The 24,230-nt window shown below is 40.0% G+C and overlaps 1 pseudogene; it reads left to right on the top strand.

The window, feature by feature from the left end:
- The first annotated feature begins 1,551 nt into the window (after positions 1-1,551).
- LOC117087664 lies at positions 1,552-20,579 on the top strand (annotated as a pseudogene).
- The last annotated feature ends 3,651 nt before the right edge of the window (positions 20,580-24,230 follow it).

The following is a 24,230-nucleotide window of genomic DNA, read 5'->3' as shown; positions in this document are numbered from 1 at the left end:
TTCTGATGTCACGTGGCTTCTTCTGTCCATAAATCTTTCACCATCATGTGGCCATGCTGGAGTCTTTCAGAGCCTACTTTGGATCCACAGGCTACTCAATTTGCAAATCCCTCTTTGCCCAATAAAACTCTCTTCAATTTAATCTTAAGCTGTTTTTCTTTTAGAAGTTTTCAGATTTATTCTCTAATCAAAAATGAATAATCTGTTGTTGAGCTTTGATTTTCTAAACTCATCCCTCAGCTATTTTTCCAAATTATTCTATGTCCTTTCAAAATGTTTCTACAATGTTTTTGAGATGGGGTCTCACTCTGTCACCCAGGCTGGAGTGTAGTGCTGTAATCAGTTATGGCTTACTGCAGCTTTTACCTTCCATACTCAAGCCATCCTCCTGCCCTAGTCACTGAGTACCTCAGACTACAGGCATGCAACATCATGCTTGGCTAATTTTTTTCATGAAGACAGGATCTTACCATGTCGCCCAGGCTGCAGTTGAACTGCTGAGCTCAAGTTATTCTCCCATCTCAGCCTCCCAAAGTGCTAAAATTACAGGTGTGAGCCACCATGTGCTTCTGCAATTTATTGACAGGATTATTTCCAATAATAAGCAGTACTATGTGGGCACAAATCTTAAAAAAAAAAAAAAATCTGTCTTCTATTGAAGAAGTGTCACTTTCCAGAATTTCAAGGGTCTGTGGCAGTTACTCTAGTAATATAGTTTGATCTGTGGAGGTGGGTGAGCTTTGGAGTCAGAATTTATCCTGAGGTTCAGCCCAGCCAATTAGTATTTTTGGGTCTTTGGACAAGTTCCTTGATGTGAAAGAGTTGTATAAACCGCATATGCAAAAAAGGCAGAATCATACTAATTGCAGAAATTGTAGCAATTTTTCATCCCTCCTATATCCTTTGCCGGGTGCTTTTACAGCTGCTCCCATTGAGATATGGAGTCTGTTTTCCAAACCCTAGATACGGGCTGTCCGTGTTTCCTCAGGACAGTAGAAACCTGTGAACATGACCGTGTGCCAGTTTTGGGCCTAGGCTCAAATGATCTTGAATGCTTCTGTTTTTCTTTCAGAATGCTGCCATCTCCACGAACAAAGCACATGTTAGCCAGCTGGAGGATAACATAACATGGGTGAGTGGGAGAGAGAGGCAAAGTGCCTCTGTTGACAGCCCCAGAAGCAGAAGCGCATCCCCAGAAGTATTCATCCCAGAAGAAATGGAGTGGGCCTGGCTCAGTTCAGGGAGGAAGCTCTGCCTGGAAGGGGGCAGCCTACCCTCTCGCTCTTCATTCAGCCCAGCATCTGGTCACATCTTCTGTCACTCAGGGCTGGAGGGGGCGGGGCCTTGAACGTTATCCAATCAGGGGCGCTGGGCTGGGGACCATCCAATCAGGCACGCAGCTGGAGCAGACAGGGCGGCTTCCGGGATTTGGCGCGGCTCTCGCTTCCGCGGAAGCTGCAGGTCTAGTCCCTCTGCTTTATGTTGTCTGCTGCTAGAGGTCCAGCCTCTGTGGCCCTGCGAACTGCGGGTATTGGGAGATCCACAGCGAAGATGTCAGGGGACCCTGGAGGCCTAGAAATGGTAAGAATGCGGATCCGACATCCTGAGATTGGGAACGGGGCTGGTTGGAACCGGTGGGAAGTGGCTGTGTTGGGACTCAGGCCTCCCCGCAGTCAGCTTCACAATCGGCGCCCGGAGTTCTTGCCCAGCTCGACCTCAGTCCCCTTCAGCCATAAGATGGCGGCTACGGTGACGGCCAGGCCCGGGCGTCCTGTCTCTTTCCTGCAATGTGTGCCCTGGCCTGGAGCCCTCTCTGGGCAGCTCTGCACCCGCAGCACCGCGTCTCTCTCAGATTGTGCAGGGACCAGGAAGGATCGTCAGGGCAGAATCCTGACTCGGGAAGCGGGTTCATGAAGGAAGAGCTTTGATCCAAGGCGTTGCCAATTCCTCTTTCCTTCTGTTAAAAATTTATGGGAGTCACCGCCAAAATGTTAACGAATTTAATTAAGAATGATTCTAAAATTGTAGAGCACTCAGCTATGGGGTGTGGTTGTTATCCATGGGACGGGCTTGAAGGAAAGACTTAGAAGATGCATAATGCGGAAACCCAAATTCAAAAATCGGTTAGTTACAGTTACATAGTTTCTAAATTTGCACCTTATGGGGTACACATTTTCTGATTATGTAATCAGAGCTTAATAGGCAGTTTATAGTTTGTTACGCCTAAATTTTGTTTCCCCCAATGTAGTAATTTACAAAAAAATACATTTGAGTTTTATATATATTTTTTAAAGTAGGAATCCAGGCATCGCAGCCACATACCTCAAATTGCCTGTTACTTAACTATTTTCACACTCTACAGGGTACTGAACTTCTGCATTTTTTTTTCATGCTTCTCAACATGAAAAAAACATGAGGGTACCCAAGTCTACCACTCAACCCCCATTCCTCCAGCCTAACTCTGGCTTGCAGTAAAATACTAAATTTCCAATTTCTTCTGATTATCCCAAATACCAACTTTCCTTCCCTAATTCACATTATTAACTATTTATCCTTTAGTGTAGACTTTTGATACTATATTTTATTTTTTGACAAACCATTGGGTGGGACATTTAAAAAGATTTGCTTTCTGTTTGTAACTATTGCCCTAGAAAATAAACCAAAAAATAATTCCCTGACACTGTATCGTAAAAAAGTCTTTGTGCCTTTTTCTTTTGTCTTCCTGCACAGAGATTTTATGAAAATGTTTAGGGGTCAAGTTTTTTTTTGTTTTTGTTTTTTAATCTTTATGGGATGATGTATCCTCAGCCACCTTTCAGTTTTTTCCTGGTCCTGATTTTCAGTACTGGCTGTGAATAAACCAGGGTACACACCATGGCTATGTCTGCTAGATTGTTTGATGATTTTTAGCTTCTGGGTCATTTTCTCTCACAGGACAACAAGAGGTATGAAGTGCAGTCTCTCAGGAGAACAAGTGGATGCCCTGGGGCTAAGAGGAATCTCCTGGTGTACTCTTGCTTTGAAAAGCTAACCACTGCCGGGCGCGGTGGCTCAAGCCTGTAATCCCAGCACTTTGGGAGGCCGAGACGGGCGGATCACGAGGTGAGATCGAGACCATCCCGGCTAACATGGTGAAACCCCGTCTCTACTAAAAAATACAAAAAACTAGCCGGGCGAGGTGGCGGGCACCTGTAGTCCCAGCTACTCGGGAGGCTGAGGCAGGAGAATGGCGTAAACCCGGGAGGCGGAGCTTGCAGTGAGCTGGGATCCCGCCACTGCACTCCAGCCTGGGCAACAGAGGGAGACTCCGTCTCAAAAAAAAAAAAGAAAAGCTAACCACTTGAGACATTAAGATTGTCTTCACCCAATCTAGCTTCCCTTTCTTAAGAGACACATTGCGGGTCAGCAAATCTTATGCTGTTATTGAGGGAAAAGCAGAAATGATTTCTGCCCTTTGGATTCTCTGAGATTCATGGAAAAAATAGTATCCTAAAAGACAAAAAATAAAAAACAAAAGTAACCTGACCCCAGTGAGATGGAGCAAAAAATCTTGCAAAGTAAAATGCACTTGGGGCACTTAGGGGGACATACTGCAGTGTCTCCTGAGAGGGCACAAAAGAGGTGAGTTTCGAAAATAATTCATCATCCAGTCCATTTGTTTGTTTGAAATTCTTGTTTACGTTTCTCTTTTCTGTAGGGTTTTTCTTTTTCTTTTTTTTTTTTTTTTGTTGGAGGGGTGGGCTGGGTGGTTTCAAATAGAATTTCAAGACTTAGCTTTAGAATGCTACCAAATAAAAGAATAGGTAAAATCTCTATGCCATTTTGGCTGTAGAAAGTGCATACATTTTGCTGGGAGCAGTGGCTCACATCTGTAATCCCAGCACTTTGGGAGGCTGAGGCGGGCAGATCACGAGGTCAAGAGATCGAGAGCATCCTGGCTAACACAGTGAAACCCCCTCTCTACTAAGATTACAAAAAAATTAGCCGGGCTTAGTGGTGGGTGCCTGTAGTCCCAGCTACTCAGGAGGCTGAGGCAGGAGAATGGCATGAACCCGGGAGGCGGTGCTTGCAGTGAGCCCAGATCGCGCCACTGCACTCTAGCCTGGGCGACAGAGCAAGACTCTGTCTCAAAAAAAAAAGAAAGGGCATACATTTTTATAAGAAAATATTGTAGATAATGGGTGAGTTACAAGATGTATGAAAACATCAGTTGTTATTTTTGCAGGGTAAATTTGTGACAGTCAGTATCTCTGTTCTATATCCTGTTACCTTAATTTCTGAGTTTAATGCTAAATTTTATAAAAAGAAAAAGAATCATCTGCAAACAGATTGTTTGATTTCCTCTCTTCCTGTTTGGATGTATTTTATTTCTTTCCCTTGCCTAAATGCTCTGGCCAGGACTTCCAATTTTATGTTGAGTAGTAGGGGTGAGAGAAGGCATTCTTGTCTTGTGCCAGTTTTCAAGAAGGAATGCTTCCAGCTTGTGTCCATTCAGTATGTTGGCTGTGGGTTTGTCATAGATAACTCATTATTTTGAACTATTTATTTTCAATGCCACGTTTGTTAAGGGTTTTAAACATGAAGGATATTAACTTTTATTGAAAACGTTTTCTGTATCTATTGAAATAATTTTGTGGTTTTTATCTGTAGTTTGTTTATCTGATTAATCACACATATTGATTTGTGTCTGTTGAACAAACCTTGCATGCCAGGGATACAACCTACTTGATCATAGTGAATTAGCTTTTTAATGTGCTGCTGGATTTGGTTTGCTAGTATTTTGTTGAAGATTTTTACATCAATGTTCATCAAGGATATTAGCCTGAAGTTTTCTTTTTTTGTTTTATCTCTGCCAGATTTTGGTATTAGAATGATGCTGTTCCTGGGAGCAGTGACTCACGCATGTAATCCCAGCACTTTGGGAGGCTGAGGTGCATGGATCACGAGGTCAAGAGATGCAGACTATCTTGACCAACATGGTGAAACCCTGTCTCTACTAAAAATACAAAAAGTAGCTGGGTGTGATGGCACATGCCTATAATCCCAGCTACTCAGGAGGCTGAGGCGGGTGAATTGCTTGAACCTTGGAGGTGGAGGTTGCAGTGAGCCGAGATCATGCCACTGCACTCCAGCCTGGCAACAGAATGAGACTCCATTTCAATAAATAAATAAATAAATAAATAAATAAAATGATGCTGTTTTTATATAATGAGTTGGGGAGGAGTCCCTTCTCAATTTTTTAAAATAGTTTTCTAAGATATAATACTGGTTTTTCTTTGTACATTTGTTAGAATTCCGCTGTGAATCTGTCTGGTCCTGGATTTTCTTTCTTTCTTTTTTTCCCAGATGGAGTCTCGCTCTGTTGCCCAGGCTGAAGTGCAGTGGTGGGATTTCAGCTCACTGCAGCCTCTGCCTCCCAGGTTCAAGCAGTTCTCCTGCCTCAACCTCCTGAGTAGCCAGGACTGCAGGCCAGTGCCACCATGCCTGGCTAAGTTTTGTATTTGTAGTAGAGACAGTATTTCACAACATTGGCCAGGCTGGTCTCGAACTCCTAACCTCAGGTGATCCTACCACCTCTGCTTCCCAAAGTGCTGGGATTACAGGCGTGAGCCAGCATACCTGGCCAGTCCTGGGCTTTCTTTTGGTTGGTAGGCTGTTTACTACTATTTCAATTTTAGAGCTTGTTATTGGTCTACTCACTGATGTGTTTTGTTGTTTTTGTTCAGTTATGGGAAGATGGATTTTTCCAGAAATTTATCCTTTTTTTTTTTTTTTTAATTTTCTAGTTTGCATAGAGATGTTTATAGTAGACCTCAATACTTATTCATATTTTTGTGGGGTCAGTGGTAATGTCCCTTTTGTCATTTCTAATTGTGTTTATTTGGATCTTATTTTTTCACTAATCTTATTAGTGATTTATCTTACTTTTTCAAAAGATTTAACTCAATAGATTTCTTATTTGTATGACTTTTCATGTCTAAATCTCCTTCAGTTCAGATCTTCTTGTCTTCTGCTAGCTTAGGAATTGGTTTTCTCTTGTTTCTTTCATTCTTTTATTTATGATGTTAGGTCATTATATTGACATCTTTCTAACTTTCTGATGTGAGCATCAAAAAGTGCTATAGATTTCCCTCTTACCACTGCCTTAGCCATGTTGTCAAGATTCTAGTATGTTGTATCTTTGTTCCCATCTGTTTCAAAAAATTTAATTTCTACCTTAATTTAATTATTTGTTCAAAAGTCATTCACATGCAGATTGTTTAATTTCCATGTAATTATATAATTTCAAGTAGTTTTCTTTGTGTTGAATTATATATTTATCAAGCTGTGGCCTAAGAATATGTTTGGTATGATTTGGGGATTATTAAGTTTAGTGATAATTGTTTTATTTCTGATTGTGTGGTCAGTTTTAAAGTATTTGACACGTGGTGGTGAGAAGAATGTATGCTGTGTTGATGTCAGATGGAGAGTGTTGTAGATGTCTATTAGGACTGTTTTTTTCAAGCGTTTAGTTCTGATATCTTCGTTAATTTTCTGCCTCGATGATCTGTCTAATAGTGTCTTTGGGATGTCTTAGGAGTCAGAATCTAAGTCTCTTCATAGTTCTCTAAGAACTTTTGTGTGTGTGATGGAGTCTCACTCTGTCACCCAGCCTAGATTATAGTGGCATGATCTCAGCTCACTGCAACCTCCGCCTCCTGAGTTCAAGAGATTCTCCTGCTGCTTCAGCCTCCTGAGCAGCTGGAATTACAGAAGTGTGCCACCATGACCGGCTAATTTTTGTATTTTTAGTAGAGACCAGGTTTCATCATGTTGGTCAGGCTGGTCTTGAACTCCTGACCTCATGATCCACCTGCTTCAGCCTCTCAAAGTGCTGGGATTACAGGCATGAGCTGCCATGCCCAGCAGAACTCGTTTTATTCATGTGCATGCATGGATTTTTAATAACATCTTTTTCTGTCTGCTTTTTTTTCAGAAACATTCCTTCAAGTGCACACAGTATGCCCAAGGCTAGATGTCTGCATCCTGTGTCTACTGAAATTCAGATGTCCAGTGTTCAAGAACATGTCCAGAGACTTGGCTGTTGTAGAAAAAAATACACATTAAATATAAGAGGCTTTATTCTCTTACCTGAAAGTAAGGGAAGATATTTTTTCATCTCTCTTTTTAAAAAACATTTAGATTACACGTAGATAGTTTTCTCTGCTTCTTGGAAATATATGTAAATCATAGTAACAGCTATATAAACCTTTTGTTATTCTTTCTGACTCAGAATTGTCTTCATCTAGGACCTCAGAACCATTACTTTGTTTTTGCTTTGGCAAAGGTTTTTTTGTTTTGCCTTGTTTTGTTTTGTTTTTTGTTTGTTTTTTAGTCTTTTAAAGTAGACACAAATTTGTTTAAAGCTTTTTTGTTTAGACAGAGTTTCACTCTTGTCACCCAGGCTGGAATACAGTGGCATGATCTCAGCTCCCTGCAACCTCTCAGTTCAAGTGATTTTCCTGCCTCAGCCATTCAAGTAGCTGGGATTAGAGGCTCCTGCCACCACTCTCGACTAATATTTTGTATTTTTAGTAGAGATGGGGTTTTTCCATGCTGGCCAGGCTAGTCCCGAACTCCTGACCTCAGGTAATCCACCCGCCTTGGCCTCCCAAAGTGCTGAGATTACAAGCATGAGCCACCACACCTGGCTGTTTAAAGCTTACTTTAAGAGCATACAAAAGTTGAGCACAAAGATAAGATTAAATTTTGCAACACAGAATGATAAAGAATAAAAAGGATACTGAGTAAATTTTTTTGACGCAAAACTGATTATCCAAGGTAATTATCTCATATTTGCAGACTGAAATACTTACACTGCAAAGGCAAGAACAGTTCAGTTTATTCACTAAATAGTGGAGTCTGTAGGTGTACCTTGGTTTCTGTTACTTCAGTACAATTAGTATAGTTAGGTGTAGTGTTTGTAGACAACTTGCATTCACATAAATTAAAAACATTTTGTACAATAGTATGAATAGAAGGCCACAATATTTGAATAAATCCCTTAATTAGTCATTTTAATATTGTTATTTATACTCTTGAAATATAAAGTGTTTTAACTGAATTATGGTTATAGATATTTTTAAAGTTCTACATACATTATGACAAGTACTTTAAAAGTATTATTATTATTATTATTATTATTTTTGAGATGGAGTCTCGCTCTGTCGCCCAGGCTGGAGTGCAGTGGCCAGATCTCAGCTTACTGCAAGCTCCACCTCCCGGGTTGAGGCCATTCTCCTGCCTCAGCCTCCTGAGTAGCTGGGACTACAAGCGCCCACCACCTCACCTGGCTAGTTTTTTTTTTTTTTTTTTTTTGAGACGGAGTCTCACTCAGTCACCCAGGCTCACTGCAAGCTGCGCCTCCCGGGTTTACGCCATTCTCCTGCCTCAGCCTCCCAAGTAGCTGGGACTACAGGTGCCTGCCACCACACCCAGCTAATTTTTTGCATTTTTAGTAGAGACGGGGTTTCACCGTGTTAGCCAGGGTGGTCTCGATCTCCTGACTTCGTGATCCGCCCGTCTCAGCCTCCCAAAGTGCTGGGATTACAGGCTTGAGCCACTGTGCCCAGCTAAAATTATTTATACTTAGATATTTATAGCTAATATCCAAAGAAAATTCACTACAAAATTGTTACAGCAGATATTAGTTTGGCATGCTTATTAATTTATCCAATAGGGATAATTATAGGTAAGTGTGGTTTTAGTGTCTTTCACTAAATTCAAATGCTGCTATTACAGGACAAATAAACGTGATGGGCGATGTGACCGCCCAAAACCATAATAACTCTTCAGTTAGCTATGTTGCAAGCTCAAATATGTTCCATTGTATAACAAAGTCAGATTCCAGTTTTTCATCAAAATTGCTGGTGAAAATTGTCAGATGTATTCCAATATAGATCCCAATTCACTGGTTAGGAGATGGGAGAGCAGCAGACATGAAAAAGAAACCTTATAAAATTCTGCTGAGAGCATGCCTTTTTTTTTTTTTTTTCTCATAATGCTCATGTTTCTCATGCTGACATGCTGAGAGTAGCTGTGCATTTTGAGAGTTTCAAAAAAAATTCCTTTTGGGGGACTATCTTCTGACCAAGTTTATTAGTCTTACATCTGATCTGAGTTTTTTCTTGAAGATGCTTTTAACTTATTTTTTCTTTCAATGTAATCTTGCTAGATTGAGAGCTGTTTTTCTCTCCAGTGCTTTGAGTGTCTGTTTCAGAAGCCCTGTTAGTATCCCATGGTCTCTGTGAATGAGATGGGTTGTCATAGGGAGAATTCTTGGAGCTATCTCTATCTGGATTCATGCTGGAAATCTAGCAGTATTTTTTTTTAATGTCACCATTATAAATAGAAACTGAGGCTGAAATACTGCTCCCATTCCCATTACTGTGAAGGTGCAGTTCTTCTGAGAGTAAATTGTGAAGGAGCCCTGCAGGCTGTTTTCCCTGCAGCCCAAGCTTCACTCTCTGATGTGACACTAGAATGCTGCTGTGGCATCGGGGTTCATGTAAGATGTGAGCTAGCAGCTTTGAGCTGTGTGTTGTGGACTGTGTTTCAATGGAAGTTGGTAGGCATAAAGAGAGGACACTGGCCATCAGGAGAACGCAAACAGTGTGCTCGAACCCATTCCTTGGGGAGTAAAGAGCCATTGCTTTAAAATGAATATAGCCAAAACCATAACACCCTATTCAGCAATTTCAGTAGGAGAGTGAGAGCCTATCTTATCAGCAGGGACCTGGCTTCAAGTTGCAAAATTACCTCCTGTTGTGAAAATGTAAAAAGTTTATTTTGTCATTGCATAACCAATTAGCATACATGGATAGCCTCCCTAATTACCAGTGAATTTAGGATGAACTATACATGACATCATGCTGTAAATTCTTCTACTTTTGGACTAGTTATGGTTATTCTCTCTCTGTCTTTCAAATCTCGTAAGCAGATTCACTGTGATGCATGTCCCATTCTGGTTTAATTTCATAATAAAACAGTATACTTTCTGTTCTAACATTGTGGAGTTTCTCTGGGGCTGGAGAAAGTTTTTATTTTATTATTTCCCACATACTGTCTAGAACTACCAGAATTTCACCACATTGACCAGGCTGGTTATGAACTTGTGACCTCAAGTGATCCACCTGGCTCAGCCTCCTAAAGTGCTGGGATTACAGGTGTAAGCCATCACCCCAGCCACAAATTCACTTGTACCTGTATAGATTTCAGACAACTAGAATCTTTGGTCCCAGGTTAAAATCCTCAAGCTTGGTCCAAATAAACTGTCTACTTATATTCGTGTTGTGTCATCTGTTTTTCCATTTCTGTAAACTATTATCTAGAAGAGTAGCTTCTGTGAGGGGACCTCTCTTTTAATTGTACTTTACTTGCTGTAACACCCAAAAATGCAGAGTGAGGTTAATCCCACCCAGAATCTGCACATAAGTTCTGTCCTCTGCCTGGTAGTTACAAGACAGGCCAAGACTTTGGATTGAATATGTACAGAAAACTAATTGGAGGCATTTTCTGCATTGTGAAATGTCAACACAGACATCTGGAAACCTCCCTTTGACAACGTGGCTTTTTGAGCTCTTCACATCTAGTTCGGTGACCTGCTACATGTTTTACATCCTGTGAGAGGTTCCGAGAGTAAATAGAATCTGATGGCCAAATCTGTAAATGTAAACAAGCATCTTAGGAGTGAAAGATCAAGGCCAGAAAGTATCCAGAGCTATAACCACAACTATACCTACCGGTAAAATGCAAGACTTGAGTAGAGTATTCTTGTCCTTCCTGTTACTCAAGAGCTAGAATCTGGACAGGTGATCCAGGTTCTGGAGCTCCACCAAAGCAGTTCCATTTTTTTTATTTAGAATCAGCCTGTCTCTCCTGCCTGGCTTATCATTGGGGTAACTGGGAGCCCTCTCACAATTACCTAGCCATCTTTGAAACATTTGGGAATATCCAAAGCAGAATTTTATCAGGCTGACAAGAGTGGTTCATTCTACTTGTTTCTCAGTGTAAAAGAAATAAGTCATTCTATATTTGTTCCTCCCTCATACAAGAGATAATTTTTGCTGGTACTCAAATGACAGTTTCCCCAGTTTTCTTGTACTTGGGTGAAAAAGAGGTCTGGAAACCAAAACAGAGAAACTGATTGCTTTCATTTCATATTATCATTAGAAAAATAGGTAGAGCAGTTATGGGGTTCTTACCATACAGAAACTTTTAGTCTAGGCTAGTGATATGGCTTGGCTGTGTCACCACCCAAACCTCATCTTAAATTGTAACTCCCACAGTTTCTACATGTTGTGGTAGGAACCCAGAGGGAGGTGATTAAATTATGACAGCAGGTCTTTCCTGCACTGTTCTCATGACAGTGAATGAGTTTCACAAGATCTGATGATTTTGAAAATGGGAGTTTCCCTGTACAAGCTCTGATTTTGCTTGCCACCATCCATGTAAGATATGACTTGCTTCTCCTTGCCTTCTGCCATGATTGTGAGGCCTCCCCAGCCATGTGGTATTGTTTAAGTCCATTAAATCTCTTTTCCTCCCAGTCTCTGGTGTGTTTATATCAACAGTGTGAGAACAGACTGGTGCAAAAAATTTTTACCAGTAGAGTGGGACATTGATGAAAAGATACCTGAAAATGTGCATGTGACTTTGGAACTGGGTAACGGGCAGAGATTGGAGCAGTTCAGAGGTCTCAGAGGACAGGAAAATGTGTGAAAGTGTGGAACTCCCTAGAGACTTGTTGAATGGCTTTGACCAAAATGCTGATAATGATATGGAAAATAAAATCCAGGCTGAAATGGTTTCAGATGGACATGAGGAACTCACTGAGAATTGGAGCAAAGGTGACTTTTCCTATGTTTTAGCAAAGAGACTGGTGTTATTTTGCCCCTTCCCTAGAGATTTGTGAAACTTCAAACTTGAGAGAGATGATTTAGGTTATCTGGCAGAAGAAATTTCTAAGCAAGGCAGGTCTCAGTTGAGCTGTGTATGCCAGTCTGTGTTCTGCAGGATAGGTTTTGTTAAAGTTGTTAAGAATAATGCCTCTTTTAAGAGATACCAAATGAAATTTAGAGGATAAGAGGGTAAAACTAATTATTATTCTTGGAAATGCTTGGTGATACAGGATAAAAATAAATACAACACACCCAAATACAGGATGATAGTTTTTTTGTTATTGGGTTTTTTAAAGCATAATATAGGAGTAGATTTATTATAGCTACTCCAAATGTTAAAGAGTGATACAATGACCACAGAGTTAAAAACTCTCACGGTTATGGCTGTTTATTTTACAGTAATTGGTTTAGTCTACAAGTTTAAGGCAAACATACTAATGCATTTGCTTTTCTTCAGAATTCATAAAGATTACGTAAAATCTGTCCCAAAACTTGTAAGAAATATTCAGTAGTTAAAAATAAGTCTGATTAAGATGCTTTACTGTTATACATGAATGAACAAAGGTGGTATATAATGCTTTTTTAAAAAAAAATTTTAAAAAATTCAATAAAGGCAATCTTTATCTTTTTTGAACAATGCATTCTGAAAAGGTTAAACTTCAGAAATTATTTAAAGGTAAATAAGATTGGAATACTATTTATAAACTAAATGCAGTTATAGAGGCTACTTTTTTTTTTTTTTTTTTTTTTTTTTTTTTTTTTTGAGGCAGAGTCTCGCTCTGTCGCCCAGACTGGAGTGCAGTGGCGCAATCTCGGCTCACTGCAAGCTCCGCCTCCTGGGTTCATGCCATTCTCCTGCCTCAGCCTCCCCAGTAGCTGGGACTACAGGCGCCCGCCACCTCGCCCGGCTAGTTTTTTGTATTTTTAGTAGAGACGGGGTTTCACCATGTTAGCCAGGATGGTCTCGATCTCCTGACCTCGTGATCCGCCCGTCTCGGCCTCCCAAAGTGCTGGGATTACAGGCTTGAGCCACCGCGCCCGGCCGAGGCTACTTTAAAGAAGAATAAAATTTGGACTTCCGAGTATGGTGAGTGCACAATAATGGACCACTATCTTGGGGAACACAGTATGGCATTACACCACACAGACTGGCATTGCCTGTATGTGGCGCTGCTCCATTTTTCTCAGAAAAAGAGTAGATCCATTTGTCAGCTGTTTTTTATTTGTTCCCAGGAAGCATAAATGCTTTAGAGGATGGAAGCCCCAAGCCTTGGCATCTTCCATATGGTATTGAGCCTGTGGGTTCGTGGAAGTCAAGAATTTAGGTTTGGCACCCTCCACCTAGATTTCAGAGATATACAGAAACCCCTGGATGTCCAAGCAGAAGGTTGCTGCAGGGGTGAAGTCCTCATGAGAACTATCTGCTAGGGTTGTACAGAAAAAATGTGGTGTTGGAGCCCCCACACAGAGTCCTTACTGGGGCACTGCCTAGTGGAGCTGTGAGAAGAGGGCCATTGTCCTCCAGATTTCAGAATGGTAGATCCACTGACAGCTTGCTTCATGTGCCCAGAGAAGCCACAGACACTCAACACCAGCCCATGAAAGCAGCCAGGAGAGAGTCTGTACCCTGCAGAACCACAGGGGTGAAGCTGCTCAAGATGATGGGAACCTAGCTTTTGCATCATCATGACCGAATGCGAGACATGGAGTCAAAGGAGCTTTAAGATTTGACTGCCTTGCTTGATTTTGGACTTGCATGGGGCCAGTAGCCACTTTTTTTGTTTTGGCCAATTTCTCCCCTATGGAATGACTGTATTTACCCAATGCTTGTACCCCCATTTTATCAGGGAAATGACTAACTTGCTTTTAATTTTACCAGCTCATAGGCAGAAGGGACTTACCTTGTTTCAGATAAGATGTTGAACTGTGTTGGCCGGGTGCGGTGGCTCAAGCCTGTAATCCCAGCACTTTGGGAGGCCAAGACGGGCGGATCACGAGGTCAGGAGATCGAGACCATCCTGGCTAACACGGTGAAACCCCATTTCTACTAAAAAAAAAAAAAAAAAAAAACAAAAAACGAGCCGGGCAAGGTGGCGGGCGCCTGTAGTCCCAGCTACTCGGGAGGCTGAGGCCGGAGAATGGCGTAAACCCGGGGGGCGGAGCTTGCAGTGAGCTGAGATCCGACCACTGCACTCCAGCCTGGGTGACAGAGTGAGACTCCATCTCAAAAAAAAAAAAAAGATGTTGAACTGTGGACTGAGTTGATGCTGAAATGAGTTAAAACTTTGGGGGACTGTTGGGAAGGTATGATTGGTTTTGCAATGTAAAGACATTAGATTTGGGAGGGTCCGGGGTGGAATGATATGGTTTGGCTGTGTCCCACCCAAATCTCATCTTGAATTGTAATTCTCACAAGCCATGGTAAAAACACAGTGGGAGATGTTTCAATTATGGGAGTGGGTCTTCCCTGCATTGTTCTTCTGATTGTGAATGGATTTCAGAATATATGATGGTTGTAAAAATGGGAGTTTTCCTGCACAAGCTCTCTCTTTGCCTCCCGCTATCCATGTAAAATGTGACTTGCTTTTCCTTGTCTTTTGCCATGATTGTGAGGCCTCCCCAGCCACATAAACTGTAAGTTCATAAATCTCTTTCTCTTCCCAGTCTCCAGTATGTCTTTATCAGCAGCGTGAGAACAGACTAATAAAACTAGCAACTGAATAAAAGGTTGAATTATGCATCATATGGTAGGTAAATAAATGTGTGCAAAAAAAACTTAGGCTTTATTTTGGCCACGTTCTTTATATTGTTGTGACTTTTGGTGTTTTTACCTGAAAGACTATTTATGAACAGAAGGGTTGTTATTATTATTTGTATTTCTTTTACCTTGCTAAAAATACATATTCATATTTTAATAAAATTATCTTAGGAAATCTTAAATGATTTGTTTAAATGGCTATTAGTATATGTTATAAAATTGACAGGGAAGTGGCTATAAAAGGTTTAAATTACACAAACTCTGAGATACAAATTTCTCTTAGGTAAGCTTAGGATAAACAAAACTGGAAATACCCCCATTGGCGTAGAGAACCAAATTCTTGCTAGGGTCCACTCCCTGTCCCAGTCCTGTTCAGATTCACCCCTTTTGAAGGCCTTATTTAGGTCTGGCCCTACCCTGGAGTCTCACCTCACAGAACTGATTAGAAAAGATCAGTTTTGGGTGATGAATCCTGTTCCACTTTTAGAGCTGGTGCTCACAATTTTCTGAAACAGAAAAGCAGATACATGAGAAATATAAAGCATGAATTTTAGGGTCTTTTTAAAATTATTAAAACCAGTGCTGGGCCGGGCGCGGTGGCTCAAGCCTGTAATCCCAGCACTTTGGGAGGCCGAGACGGGCGGATCACGAGGTCAGCAGATCGAGACCATCCTGGCTAACACGGTGAAACCCCATCTCTACTAAAAACAAAAAAACTAGCCGGGCGAGGTGGCGGACGCCTGTAGTCCCAGCTACTCGGGAGGCTGAGGCAGGAGAATGGCGTGAACCCGGGAGGTGGAGCTTGCAGTGAGCCCAGATCGCGCCACTGCAGTCCATCCTGGGCAACAGAGCGAGACTCTGTCTCAAAAAATAAAAAATAAAAAATAAAAAATAAACAAATAAAAAACCAGTGCTTGCAGAGACATTTTATTTAGCAACTTGTTTTCCATTCCTGCAGAGCTAGTAGTTGCTCCCCAAGCCACAAGAAGTAAATATAAACACAATAAAAATTCCTGTAAGTTATATTATACTCTTCATTTCTCTATTCCTCTCATCTGTTTATGTTTAGCTTTTATTCTACACATTTTTTAAAAAGGTCAATGACAGTGAAACAGAAAAAAAATCTGGGTCATTTTTCTAAATACTGGGAATTATTGAACACTTGGTATCAATACACAGTGTGTTATTAAGATTAAATCCTGTAATGTGCTATCACAGTGCCCTGCAGCATCTTATTGAGCATGTAGTACTTGAATAATAAACATTGCATTACTACATGTGTACATGTTGTTTTCTAAATGCAGATTTAAACATTGTTGCTTTCTAAATTCAAAAACAAAAAAACAAACAAAAAACATTGTTGCTTTGTTTCTTCTGTAAACTTAAAGCTGGCAAAGATTATAATACTTTAAGGTGGAGATTGGTTGTCCTTATTTATACCAAAAGTATTTGTGTTGTCACAAGACTGCTAAGTGTAAGGAACTTGGAGCTGTGCCTGCTTGCTCTAACTAATGCTAATAATGACCCCAGGTGGAGAAACATCAGCATTGATAGAAAACTTGTTTATAACACCCATTCATGTACCCTTTCAAAACCTGCAGAATCACATTTCATAGAATAGGGTCAAAGTTACCAAGTGATTTGTAATCTTGTTAAAGCTGGGGAGGCAATGCTTAAATGGTTATAATCCCAGGCTTCTAATTAGAATCATGTGACTCAAAGTTGAGGCCAGAATCAAATATGAGGGTTCAAGATACATTTATGATAATTAATTCTCACCTTTGCATTAACAGGTGGTCCCAGAACCTGTTCTGTTTGGGTTTCTTAGGAACCGGGCAGTGTGGCCCACATTTTTATTACTGTAGCAGAAATTGCTGTTGTCTTTGTCAGGGGAGGACACCTGAGGACAGGAAAGGAGAAACTTGTATTTTTACATCTGTGGAGCAGCTTGTTGTTCCTGATTATCTTCTGTTATAAAGGACAGAAATGGGTAGAATTTTTCTGTATTGGTCCTGCCTACGAGTGTGGTGGTAGCAGGTAAAGATGTGGTGCTTACATCTTTCAAGGCATATTCTCCAGATGCAGATGTAATTTTTTTCAGAAATCTCATCTGAGAAGAAATTCCAGAGAAAGAGGAGAAGATAAAGAATGGATTTTTTTTCAGCTAAACATGCCTCGGAGTAAGAGTTCTGTCCATTCTGCCTGCTAGAATGCCATGCCTTTAGTACTTGCAAAACTAATTCTCCACTTGTGTTTTTTCTCTTAAATGAATTTGTTATAACTACGTTTTAAAATTCTTATAATAGTCAAGGATCTCTGAAAAGTATATCTTTCCTATGTACCAGAGCCTTCTCTACATTCTGTACTTCATGGATTCTTATATGCCATGCAGTATTCTCACCATGAATTTATAATCTGTAATATTAAAAATGTTCCCTTTGTGGTTTTTTAACGTGGGACGGTGTGGATGCTCAAGATTCCTATTGGGGAAAAGCTGGGTTCTTCATAAAAATAAAGACCATGTAATATTGAGGTTCTGTCTGTGTTCTCCATCAGCCCTATGTAGAAAAGGATTAAGAAAATGCTTATTTAAACAGGATGGCATTTATTACCCAGTAAGTTCTGAAAAAAAATTATTAGGAGATACTTGTTCTCCAGAGTGCTAAAGAAAGACTATTTAAAATAACTATTAACTATTAACAATTATAGAACATGGGAGATATCTGTATTTTGAACTTTGCATAAAACTGATGTTTCTTTATAGTTAAATTCAGGCTGTAGTTTACTTTTGGAGGGCCAGTATTACCACAGTGATGCTGTGTCCTGTGTGCATCAGCACATCATAAAAATTGTCTTAGTCCAGTTGATATTAATAACTCACTTGATTAATGAAGCTCTCTGACAGATTTCTTCAATAAGGAGCTCATTATTTCTCTCTTCATTAGTAAGTTTCTTTATGCAGCTGATGTGATGTACCATCGCATTTAATCTGGCAGCTGCCCTTCTTTCTCATGTTTCCTTTGCCTTTATCTGCCTTAGAAAATGAAAGCTCTAATGTTTGTTGCAGGCCAGAAAAACTGGAGAAAAAGACCATAGACTCTTCCAATTACTCCATGTTTGAAAAAATAGCCTTCTTAGGCCATAAATATTGGCATCCCTGGTGATCTTGTTTTTTGTTTGTTTGTTTTTCAGACAGAGTTTCACACTTGTTGCCCAGGCTGTAGTACAAGGGCACAATCTTGGCTCACCACAACCTCTGCTTCCCACATTCAAGTGATTTGCCTGCCTCAGCCTTCCTGAGTACCTGGAATTACAGGCATGCTCCACCATGCCTGGCTAATTTTGTGTTTTTAGTAGAGACGGGGTTTCTCCATGTTGGTCAGGCTGGTCCTGAACTCCCGACCTCAGGTGATCCACCTGCCTCAGCCTCCCAAAGTGCTAGGATTACAGGCATGAGCCACCGCACCAAGATCCAGAAACTCAGGCTTTATTCCAGACCTTCTGTCACAGACTGCATTAACAAGATCTTTAGTTTATTATACACATTAAAATTTGTGCAGTACCTTCTAACTCAGTATGACTTTTCCATCTGAAAAGTTTGCACAACTCTTTCTGTATTATGTAAATACAGCACTCAAAAATGTACATGTTACTGTTCATGTCCTACTTCATCATCTGGAAAAAGTATATGCACACTGATATTTTGGATCTTATGCCACTCTCTTTTCTCGGAGTTAGAGTATACATGAGAGAATATTTCTGTGTTGAAAGTTATTAGATAATTTCAGTCACCCCTATAAGTAAGACCCAGTTATCTTTACTCTTATTTCACCTTGAGTCAAATTTAAAATTCTGCCCATGGCCACTTGGTAAATATGTGTGTTTGTGTTTTTCAGGAAGCATTGACATTTAGAGATGTGGCCATAGAATTTTCTCTGGAGGAGTTCCAATGTCTGGACATTGAACAGCGGAATTATATAGACATGTGATGTTAGATAACTACAGAAACCTGGTCTTCCTGGGTGAGGATAACCTTCATACATAATTCCTGATATACCCTATAGGTTTTATTTATTTTTGTAAAAATGTTATACTTTCAGATCATGGGTTTTTTGTTTGTTTGTTTGTTTGTCTTCAGGATTTGTCCATGTAGAAAAGAATTTCAAAATGTTTTATTTTGACGTTTATTTTCCACTTTTCTGAGCTGTTTTGTTTCCTTCACTCTAGATTAGGGTTAGTTTTAGAAATTTAGTTGCAACTTATTATTGCCCACATCTTAAAATTTCATTACCACCACCAATTTTTGAATTAGTACAAGGTAGTTAAATTAAGAACCTATAAAATTAAAATATTTTTAAATATTTAGAAATTTTTCTTTGTTTTTTTAATTTTCTTTATTTTTTTGGAGACAGAGTCTCACTGTGTCACCCAGGCTGGAGTGCAATGGCACAGTCTCAGCTGACTACAACCTCCGCCTCCTGAGTTCAAGTGATTCTCCTGCCTCGGCCTCTTCAGTAGCTGAGACTACAGGCATGTGCCACCGCACCTGGCTAATTTTTTTGTATTTTTAGTAGAGACAGAGTTTCACTATGTTGGACAGGCTGGTCTCGAACCCCTGACCTCGCTGTGATCCTCCTGCCTCAGCCTCCCAAAGTGCTGGGATTAAAAGCATGAGCCACTGTTCCCAATATATTCAGAAATTTGTTATAAATTATTATTTTGGGGTTAATTTACTAGAATATTCCATTACATTCTCTTTACTGAGAGTATTACTAAGTTGGTAATTGGAGAATATGAGCAAAATTCATGTTATTTTTCATAAAACAGGTATTGCTGTCTCAAAGCCAGACCTGATCACCTGTCTGGAGCAAGAAAAAGAGCCTTGGAATGTGAGGACGCATGATATGGTAGCCAAACCCCCAGGTAGGTGAGAGTAAATACAATAGACAAGACTGATAAGAGATCTATAGTTAAAAAAAAAAAAAAAGCCAGTTTTTAAAGTAATTTGGGAAGCTGTTTTACAAAGGAAATTGTGTCTGTTTCTTTTTATTATTTTGCTTTTTTTAAATTTTTTTTCCTCTCACATAGAAGCATCTTTTGTTTTATCTTCATTAAATCTCTAAAAATTCTTCTTTCCCTTTGGTAATATTACTTTAAGTTTACAGTGAGAACCAAAGTCCTTTACGTGGCATATAATAGACTGTACAATCTGACTGCCTTTCCATTGTTTCTGGAAGCACACAGATATTTGCATAATTTTGAGAAACTTTATGTCAAACTATTTTTATTTTATTTATTTTTTTTGAGATGGAATCTCACACTATCGCCAGGGCTAGAGTGCAGTGGTGCAATCTTGGCTCACAGCAACCTGTGCCTCCCAGATTCATGTGATTCTCCTGCCTCAGCCTCCTGAGTAGCTGGGATTACAGGCATGCACCACCACACCCAGCTAATTAAACTATTTTTTAACTTCTCTTTTTGCATTATGGCTGGAATATGTGGGAGTAGTAGTTTCTGTTTCATTTGTTATTTATTTATTGCTAATTTTCTGCACATTCCATGCTGTTTTATTACTATGGTTTTGAAATATAGTTTGAAATTATACAGTATGATATCCTGCTTTTTTGTTTTCTTTCTTTCTTTTTTTTTTTTTTTTTTTTGAGATGGAGTCTCGCTCTGTCGCCCAGGCTGGAGTGCAGTGGCCGGATCTCAGCTCACTGCAAGCTCCGCCTCCCAGGTTCACGCCATTCTCCTGCCTCGGCCTCCCGAGTAGCTGGGACTACAGGCACCTGCCACCTCGCCTGGCTAGTTTTTTGTATTTTTTAGTAGAGACGGGGTTTCACCGTGTTAGCCAGGATGGTCTCGATCACCTGACCTCGTGATCCACCCGTCTTGGCCTCCCAAAGTGGTGGGATTACAGGCTTGAGCCACCATGCCTGGCCCTTTTTTTTCTTTCAAGATTGCTTTGGCTATTCAAAGTTTATTGTAGTTTTATGTAAATTTTAAAACCATATTTTCTATTACCTTAAGTAACTGGAATTCTGATGGGAGTTTATTGAATCTAGAGACACCTTAGATAACAAAGCACTTTAGCCTGGGCACGGTGGCTCACACCTGTAATCCCAACACTTTGGGAGGCCAAGGTGGGCAGATCATGAGGTCAGGAGTTCGAGCCCAGCCTGGCCAACATAGTGAAACCCTGTCTCTACTAAAACTACAAAAAATTAGCCAGACGTCATGGGAGGCGTTTCTAATCCCAGCTACTTAGGAGGATGAGAGAGGAGAATTGCTTGAATCTGGGAAATGGAGGTGGCAGTGAGCCGAGACTGTGCCACTGCACTTGATCCTGGGCAAGAGAGCAAGACTCTGTCAAAGAAATAAAAATAAAAAATAAGGCACTTTAGCAATATTTATTCTTTCAATTAATAGACAAAATATTTTTAAATTTACTTGCGTCTTCTCTAATTTTTTTAATTGATGTATCTTTCATTTAAAGTATTTTTTTAGTTGCTTGATTAAATTTGTTCTTAGAAATTTATTTTAGTGCTAGTGTAAATAAGATTGCTTTCTTTCTATATTTTATCGGATAGTTTAAGTGTATGAAACCATAATGTATAATTGTATGTTAATTTTCTATTTGCTAATTTATTGAGTGTAATTATTAGTTTAATCAGGTTTTAATGTACTGTTTGTGGTTTTTTATATATAAAGTCAAATGCTCTATAAACAGCAACTTCTTTCTTTTTTTTTTTTTTTTTTTTTTTTGAGGCGGAGTCTCCCTCTGTTGCCCGGACTGGAGTGCAGTGGCGGATCTCAGCTCACTGCAAGCTCCGCCTCCCGGGTTCACGCCATTCTCCTGCCTCAGCCTCCCGAGTAGCTGGGACTACAGGCGCCCGCCATCTCGCCCGGCTAGTTTTTTTTGTATTTTTAGTAGAGACGGGGTTTCACCGTGTTAGCCAGGATGGTCTCCATCTCCTGACCTCGCGATCCGCCCGTCTCGGCCTCCCAAAGTGCTGGGATTACAGGCTTGAGCCACCGCGCCCGGCCAACAGCAACTTCTTACTTGTCTTCAATTTCAGTGACTTTAAAACTTTATTTTGACTAATTTTTCTGCCACATACCTTCAGTGCTATGTTTAAGTATTGAGAGTGGGCACAATATAGTTTTGAATTGTTCTCTGTGAATTTTAAGAAGCAAACACCTCTTCAAGTTTTTATAAACTGGCTTCAAGATGTAAAGATATTATTTTGTTGTGTGCCCAGGGTGATAGAATGCCCTCTGGGCTTGTAGTGGAGAGGGGTTGTAGCTTGGTTACAAGGCTGCTGGGTCTTCACTAGGGTTCAACTTTATTTGACTTGTTACAAGGGGTTTGGGTAGTTGTAATTCCCATTATATTTTTGGCAGAGTGAATATCCTTTAGGACTTTGTTCTGTAAGGTAGATACTAGGGCAGATTTCTGCAGTTGGTTATATATCTATGGTGGACTTTATATCAAAATGTAGATGAAAATGGCTTTCACTGGGTACCAGAAAGGATTTCCCCAAGTCTCTGTGTGGATTTCCATGTAGGTAGAACTGACCATGAACTGTGGCTCAAAGAGCTGGAACTGAGTCATGGAAGTGCTTCCGAGAAGACAGTAACGACCAAGGTCTGCAGTCTTGTCTGTCTGGCTATAAATGAGTGTCTTTCTCCAGGCCTCTGAAAAGGCAGGACCTCTTCCAGACCTTGGTTGGGAAGAGTTTTGGATGGTTTCCTGAGTAGCTAGAATTACAGGTACCTGCCACCACACCCAGCTTGTGATTTTAGTAGAGACAGGGTTTCATCATGTGGCCCACGCTGGTCTAGAACTCCAGGGCTCAAGCGACCTGCCTCAGCCTCCCAAAATGCTGGGATTACGGGTATGAGCCACCGTGCCCAGCAATTTTTTTAATTCTGTAGCTTTGTGATGTGTGTTTAAATCAGAAACTATAAAGCCTCCGACATTGTTCCCTTTTTTTTTGAAGATTGTGAAGTACTTTATTGTCTGTTGAGATTCTATATACTCGAGGGGTTGCTGTTCAAAAATACAATGAGAAATTTGAAAAACATTGCATTAAATCTGTAGATTACATTGAGCAGGATGGACATATTTACAATATTAACTATTTCAGCCTTTCCACAAGAGCACGCTCAAGAGTGTGTTGTTTAATTTTTATATATATTTGTGAATTTTTTCATTTTTTTCCTCTTATTATTTATAGTCTCATTCCATTTTGGTCATATAAAGTAATTTATAAAATTTTAGTTTAAAAATGTGGTAAATTTTTTTTTGGCCTAGGAAGTTGTCTATCAAGGAAAGTGTTCTATGAGCTATTGATAAAAATGTGTATCCTAAGGTTGTTGAGGGGTGCCCTCTATACCTTTGTTAGGAATAATTGTTTTATACTGCCTTCAAGTTGTCTGTTTTCTTACTAATATTCTGTCTTTATTTTTATTACAGAAAGCACAATATTAAAATATACTATAATTATATTGCTCTCTGTGTGTTTCTTTTATTCTGTCAATATTTGCTTCATATGTTTGGAGCCCTAATGTGAGATATATGTACACACACACCCACACACACACAGAAACACACATTTATATACAAATGTGTCATAGGTTCCCAGTAAATAAATCTATAATTTTTTTAAGGTCTTATTTTGTCTCTTTAGAGTTTTGACTTCAAGTCCATTTTATAAAATATGACAGTTTTTGACTTAAGATGTAGCTTGCATATTATTATTTTGGCCTCTTCTGCTCTCATTTGATTAATATTTGCATGAAACCTCTACTTCCATTTTGCCACTTTCAGTCTCTTTTTATCATTAGATCTCAACCGACTCTTGTAGAAAGGCAAGTAGGATCTTGGTTTTTAAAATGTTTAATAAATCTATTTATTGAAAGTATGAGTATGTCTCTTGGCTGGGAGCGGTGGCTCACACCTATAATCCCAGCACTTTAGGAGGCCGAGGCAGGCGGATCACAAGGTCAGGAGATCAAGACCATCCTGGCTAACACGGAGAAACCCCGTCTTTACTAAAAATAGAAAAACAAAAAATTAGCCAGGCGTGGTGGTGGGCGCCTGTAGTCCCAGCTACTCAGGAGGCTGAGGCGGGAGAATGGCATGAACCCGGAAGGTGGAGCTTGCAGCCAGCCAGAATCATGCCACTGCACTCGTCCCAGCTACTCAGGAGTCTGAGGCAGGAGAATGGTGTGAACCCCGGAAGGCAGAGTTTGCAGTAAGCTGAAATAGTGCCACAGCACTCCAGCCTGGGTGACAGAGCAAGACTCCGTCTCAAAAAAGACAAATATATATATATATACACATATATATACATATATATGTGTGTGTATATATATATATATATATATATATTTGGTTTGGTAAAAAATTAACTTCAACTGAATAAAAAATTCTTCCTTATTACATCTGCCCTGAAATTTGTAAATGATGTTACTAATCATATCTTTTTATGTGGTGTATTCATTAACAGATGTTTATAATAATTGCT

The sequence above is a fragment of the Trachypithecus francoisi genome, unplaced genomic scaffold (assembly GCF_009764315.1).
Source record: "Trachypithecus francoisi isolate TF-2019V2 unplaced genomic scaffold, Tfra_2.0 Contig00676, whole genome shotgun sequence".
In the NCBI taxonomy this organism is placed as follows: domain Eukaryota; kingdom Metazoa; phylum Chordata; class Mammalia; order Primates; family Cercopithecidae; genus Trachypithecus; species Trachypithecus francoisi.
Note: the sequence above shows the minus strand (reverse complement) of the source record. Positions and strands in the feature narration are given on the sequence as shown.